The sequence below is a fragment of the Oncorhynchus gorbuscha genome, linkage group LG12 (genome assembly GCF_021184085.1).
Source record: "Oncorhynchus gorbuscha isolate QuinsamMale2020 ecotype Even-year linkage group LG12, OgorEven_v1.0, whole genome shotgun sequence".
In the NCBI taxonomy this organism is placed as follows: Eukaryota; Metazoa; Chordata; class Actinopteri; order Salmoniformes; family Salmonidae; genus Oncorhynchus; species Oncorhynchus gorbuscha.
Window position 1 is genome coordinate 31,836,905 of NC_060184.1, and position 7,112 is coordinate 31,844,016.

Genomic DNA, 7,112 nt, shown 5'->3' on the forward strand with positions numbered 1-7,112 from the left:
AAGGTAGGGGAGTGGCAATCTTTACCAAGCAACACCTTCAGTGCTCGGTTGTCTCCACCAAATTTGTCCCCAAACAATTTGATTTGCTGGTTTTAAGTATTCAACTTTCAAATAGCACTTTGTTGCCTGTTGCAAGGTTTTATCGTCCTCCATCAGCACCGGCCTGTACCCTACCTGCCCTAAGCTCTCTCCTGGCCCCTTACACTAAGTCTGAATTTGTCCTGCTAGGTGACCTAAACTGGGACATGCTTAAACCACCTGACCAAGTCCTAAAGCAATGGGACTCCCTAAATCTTTCTCAGATTATTACCAATCCCACAAGGTATGGCTCCAAACACCCAGAAAAGGTTACTCTTCTTGATGTTATCCTCACAAATAATCCTGATAGGAATCGGTGTGGTGTTTTCTGTAATGACCTTAGTGATCACTGTTTCACAGCCTGTGTTCGTAATGGCTGTTCAGTGAAACGACCTGTCCTGATTTGTCATAGACGCTTTCTAACTTTTAGGAGCAAGCCTTCCTTCATGAACTGGCCTCTGTAAAATGTTATAGAATCAGCTTGATCCCCTCTGTCAAAGACGATTGGACCTTTTTTTGATACTTTCTGTGGTATGGTTAACAAACATGCCCCCATAAAGAAAATGAGAATTAAAAACAGGTTCAGCCCCTGGTTCTACCATGGACTTGCAGAGTTACTCCACCTTAATAATTGCATTTGGCGAAAGGCTCGGCACGCGCATACTCAGACTGACTGGCTCTCGTTCAGGTAAATGAGAAATAAGTGCACTTAGGCTATCCGGAAGGCCAAAGTTAGTTACTTTAACTTGTTATGGCTGGGGGCAGTATTGAGTAGCTTGAATAAGGTGCCCAGAGTAAACTACCTGCTACTCAGGCCCATTTGCTAATATATGCATATTATTAGTATATTTGGATAGAAAACACTCTGAAGTGTCTAAAACTGTTTGAATGATGTCTGTGAGTATAACAGAACTCATATGGCAGGCAAAAACCTGAGAAGAAATCCAACCAGGAAGTGGGAAATCTGAGTTTTGCAGTTTTTCAACTGTTTGCCTATTGAATATACAGTGTCTATGGGGTCAAATTGCACTTCCTAAGGCTTCCACTAGATGTCATCAGCCTTTAGAACCTTGTTTGATGCTTCTACTGTGAAGGAGGGGGGAATGAGAAGGGATTGAGTCAGAGGTCTGCCAGAGAGGCATGAGCTGACCATGCACGTTCATGTGAGAGTTAGCTTGAGTTCCATTGCAATTCTGAAGACAAAAGGAATTCTCCGGTTGGTACATTATTGAAGATTTATGATAAAAACATCCTAAAGATTGATTCTATACATCGTTTGACATGTTTCTACGAACTGTAATATAACATTTTTGACTTTGTCTGAACTAAGCGATCACGCATTGAGCATTTGGATCACTGGGCTAAACATGTGAACAAAAAGGAGGTATTTGGACATAAATTATGGACTTTACTGAACAAACCAAACATTTATTGTGGAACTGGGATTCCTGGGAGTGCATTCTGATGGGAGTGCATTCTGATGAAGATCATCAAAAGTAAGTGAATATTTATGTTATTTCTGACTTCTGTTGACTCCACAACATGGCAGATATCTGTATGGCTTGAGTTGTTGTCTGAGCGCTGTACTCAGATTATTGCATGGTGTGCTTTTTCAGTAAAGCATTTTTGAAATCTGACACAGCGTTTGCATTAAGGAGAAGTGTTTCTATAATTCCATGCATAATAGTTGTATCTTTTATCAATTTTTATTATGAGTATTTCTGTAAATTGATGTGGCTCTCTGCAAAATCACCGGATGTTTTGGAACTACCAAACAAAACACGCCAATTGGCGTGATGTAAACTCAGATATTTGTATATAAATATAAACTTTATCAAACATAACATACAGTGGGGAGAAGAAGTATTTGATACACTGCCGATTTTGCAGTGGTTTTCCTACTTACAAAGCATGTAGAGGTCTGTAATTTTTATCATATGTACACTTTAACTGTGAGAGACGAAATCTAAAACACAAATCCAGAAAATCACATTATATGAATTTTAAGTAATTAATACATTTTTATTGCGTGACATAAGTATTTGATCTCCTACCAACCAGTAAGAATTCCGGCTCTCACAGACCTGTTAGTTTCTCTTTAAGAACCCCTACTGTTCTCCACTCATTACCTGTATTAACTGCACCTGTTTGAACTCGTTACCTGTATTAAAGACACCTGTCCACACACTCAATCAAACAGACTCCAACCTCCCCACAATGGCCAAGACCAGAGAGCTGTGTAAGGACATCAGGGATAGAATTGTATACCTGCACAAGGCTGGAATGGGCTACAGGACAATAGACAAGCAGCTTGGTGAGAAGGCAACAACTGTTGGAGCAATTATTAGAAAATGGAAGAAGTTCAAGATGACGGTCAATCACCCTCGGTCTGGGGCTCCATGCAAGATCTCACCTCATGGGGCATCAATGATCATGAGGAAGGTGAGGGATCAGCCCAGAACTACACGGCAGGACCTGGTCAATGACCTGAAAAGAGCTGGGACCACAGTCTCAAAGAAAACCATTAGTAGCACACTATGCCGTCATGGATTATAATCCTGCAGCGCACGCAAGGTCCCCCTGCCCAAGCCAGGTCATGTCCAGGCCAGTCTGAAGTTCACCAATGACCATCTGGATGATCCAGAGGAGGAATGGGAAAAGGTCATGTGGTCTGATGAGACAAAATAGAGCTTTTTGGTCTAAATTCCACTCGCGTGTTTGGAGGAAGAAGGATGAGTACAACCCCAAGAACACCATCCCAACCGTGAAGTATGGAAACATCATTCTTTGGGGATGCTTTTCTGCAAAGGGGACAGGACGACTGCACCGTATTGAGGGGAGGATGGATGGGGCCATGTATCGCGAGATCTTGGCCAACATCCTCCTTCCCTCAATAAGAGCATTGAAGATGGGTCGTGTCTGGGTCTTCCAGCATGACAACGACCCGAAACACACAGCCAGGGCAACTAAGGAGTGGCTCCGTAAGAAGCATCTCAAGGTCCTGGAGTGGCCTAGCCAGTCTCCAGACCTGAACCAAATGGAACATCTTTGGAGGGAGCTGAAAGTCCGTATTGCCCAGCGATAGCCCCGAAACCTGAAGGATCTGGAGAAGGTCTGTATAGAGGAGTGGGCCAAAATCCCTGCTGCAGTGTGTGCAAACCTGGTCAAGAACTACAGGAAACGTATGATCTCTGTAATTGCAAACAAAGGTTTCTGTACCAAATATTTAGTTCTGCTTTTTTGATGTATCAAATACTTATGTCATGCAATAAAATGCAAATAAATACAATGTGATTTTCTGGATTTTTGTTTTAGATTCCGTCTCTCACAGTTGAAGTGTACCTATGATACAAATTACAGACATCTACATGCTTTGTAAGTAGGAAAACCTGCAAAATCGGCAGTGTATCAAATACTTGTTCTCCCCACTGTACATGTATTGTGTAACATGAAGTCCTATGAGTGTCATCTGATGAAGATCATCAAAGATTAGTGATTAATTTTTATCTCTATTTCTGCTTTTTGTGACTCCTCACTTTGGCTGGAAAAATGGCAGTTTTTTTCTGTGACTAGGTGCAGACCTAACATAATCGTTTGGTGTGCTTTCGTCATAAAGCCTTTTTGAAATTGGACACTGTGGTGGGATTAACAACATATTTATCTTTAAAATGGTGTAAAATACTTCTATATTTGATGAATTTTAATTATGAGATTTCTGTTTTGAATTTGGCGCCTTGCACTTTCACTGGCTGTTGTCATATCAATCCCGTTAGCGGGGATTCAAGCCATAAATTTTTAAGGAGCAGTTCTCTCTCTGTGGGTCTAATCCAAGAAGTTTAGGAAAACACTTAAAGACTTGGAGAATAAACTCTCCTCCTCACAGCTGCCATTGTCCCTTAATGTTTATGATGTGGTTGTTACTGACAAGAAGCACATGGCTGTGCTCTTTAATCACCACTTCATTAAGTCAACATTTCTAATCTCCCACCCCTTCTAATGTGACTATCCCTGATGCTTCTCCCTCTTTTTCCCCTGCCCCGATACAAAGTTTCACTGAGTCACTGAGGCAGAGGTGATGAAGGAGCTCCTAAAACTTGACCCCCAAAAAACATCTGGGTCAGATGTTTTAGATCTTTTCTTCTTTAGACCCTTTCTTCCAAGCCTATCTCTGACATTTTTAACCTGTCTCTCCTCTTTGGGGAGGTTCCCATTGCTTGGAAGGCAGCCACCGTTCATCCTTTAGTTAAAGGGGAGATCAAGCCGATCTTAACTGATATAGGCCTATTTCTATTTTGCCCTGTTTATCTAGTTATAAAAGTGTTGGAAAAACTTGTCAATAATCAACTGACTGGCTTTCTTGATATCTATAGTATTCTCTCTGGTATGCAATCTGGTATCCGCTTAGGTCATGGATGTGTCACTGCAGCCTTAAAGGTCCTCAATGATGTCACCATTGCCCTTGATTCTAAGCAATGCTGTGCTGCTATTTTTATTGACTTGGCCAAAGCTTTTGATATGGTAGACCATTCCATTATTTTCGGCCGGCTAAGGGATATTGGTGTCTACGAGGGGTCTATGGCCTGGTTTGCTATCTAACTCTCTCAAAGAGGGCAGTGTACAGATGAAGGCGGAAGATTACATACACCTTAGCCAAATACATTTAAACTAAGTTTTTCACAATTCCTGACATTTAATCCGAGTAAGAATTCCCTGTCTTATGTCAGTTAGGATCACCACTTTATTTTATGAAAGTGAAATGTCCGAATAATAGTTGAGAATGATTTCTTTCATCACATTCCCAGTGAGTCAGACGTTTACTTACACTCAAATAGTATTTGGTAGCATTGCCGTTAAATTGTTTAACTTGGATCAAACGTTTTGGGTTTCCACAAGTTTCCCACAATAAGTTGGGTGAATTTTGGCCCATTCCTCCTGACAGAGCTGGTGTAACTGAGTCAGGTTTATAGGCCTCCTTGCTCGCACACGCATTTTCAGTTCTGCCCACAAATGTTTTATAGGATTGAGGTCAGGGCTTTGTGATGGCCATTCCAATAACTTGACTTTGTTTTTCTTAAGCCATTTTGCCACAACTTTGGAAGTATGCTTGGGGTCATTGTTAATTTGGAAGATCCATTTGCGACCAAGCTTTAACTTCCTGACTGATGTCTTGAGATATTGCTACAATATATCCACATAATGTCCTTCCTCATAATGCCATCTATTTTGTGAAGTGCACCAGTCCCTCCTCCAGCAAAGCACCCCCACAACATGATGCTGCCACCCTGTGCTTCATGGTTGGGATGGTGTTCTTCAGCTTGCAAGCCTCCCCCTTTTTCCTCCAAACATAATGATGGTCATTAAGGTCAAACAGTTCTATTTTTGTTTCATCAGACCAGAGGACATTTATCCAAAAAGTACGATTTTTGTCCCCATGTGCAGTTGCAAACCGTAGACTGACTTTTTTATGGTGGTTTTGGAGCAGTGACTTCTTCCTTGCTGAGTGCCCTTTCAGGTTATGTCAATATAGGACTCGTTTTAGTGGAAATAGATACTTTTGTTCCTGTTTCCTCCAGATTTTTCACAAGGTCCTTTGCTGTTGTTCTGGGATTGATTTGCACTTTTCGCACTAAAGTACGTTTGTCTCTAAGAGACAGAAAGCTTCTCCTTCATGAGCGGTATGATGGCTGAGTAGCCCCATGATGTTTATACTTGCCTGCTATTGTTTGTACAGAGGAACGTGGTACCTTCAGGCATTTGGAAATTGCTCCCAAGGATGAACCAGACTTGTGAAGGTCTACAATTGTTTTTTCTGAGGTCTTGGCTGATTACTTTTGATTTTCCCATGATGTCAAGCAAAGAGGCACTGAGTTTGACGGTAGGCCTTGAAAAACATCCACAGGTACACCTCCAAATGACTCAAATTATGTCAATTAGCCTATCAGAAGCTTCTGAAGCTATGACATAATTTTTTCTGGAATTTTCCAAGCTGTTTAAAGGCACAGTGTTTGTAAACTTCTCACCCACTGGAATTGTGATAGTGAAATAATCTGTCTGTAAACAGTTGGAAAAATTACTTGTCATGCACAAAGTCGATGTCCTAACCGAGTTGCCAGAACTATAGTTTGTTAAGAAATTTGTTGAGGTTGAAAAACAAGTTTTAATGACTCCAACCTATGTACTTGCAACTTCAAATGTATAAAATCAGAAAATCTGCTGTCTCAGCTACTGCCTGTCACCAAGGGAGTATCCCAAGGCTCAATTCTAGGCTCCACGCTCTTCTCAGTTTACATCAACAACATAGCTCAGGCAGTAGGAAGCTCTCTCATCCATTTATATGCAGATAAGTCTCAAACTCAGCTGGCCCCTCCCTGGATTTTGTGTTAAATGCTCTACAACAAAGCTTTCTTAGTGTTCAACAAGCTTTCTCTGCCCTTAACCTTGTTCTGAACACCTCCAAAACAAAAGTAATGTGGTTTGGTAAGAAGAATTACCCCTCTCCCCACAGGTGTCATTGCTACCTTTGAGGGTTTAGAGCTTGAGGTAATCACCTCATACAAGTACTTGGGAGTATGGCTAGACGGTACACTGTCCTTCTCTCAGCACATTTCAAAGCGGCAGGCAAAAGTTAAATCTAGACTTGGTTTTATCTATCGTAATCGCTCCTTTTTCACACCAGCTGCCAATTAACCCCGATTCCGATGACCATCCTACCCATGCCAGATTACCGAGACATAATTTATAGATCGGCAGGTAATGGTGCTCTTGAGAGGCTAGATGTTCTTTTCCATTCGGCCATCAGATGTGCCAGCAATGCTCCTTAACACATCACTGCACTCCATCCTCCTCTGTAAACTGGTCATCTCTGTATACCCGTTGCAAGACCTACTGGATGATGCTTATTTATAAAACCCTCTTAGGCCTCACTCCCTGCCTGAGAAACCTACTGCAGCCTTCATCCTCCACATACAACAGCTGCTCTGCCAGTCACATTCTGTTAAAGGTCCCCAAAACACACACATTGGTGTCGCTCGTCT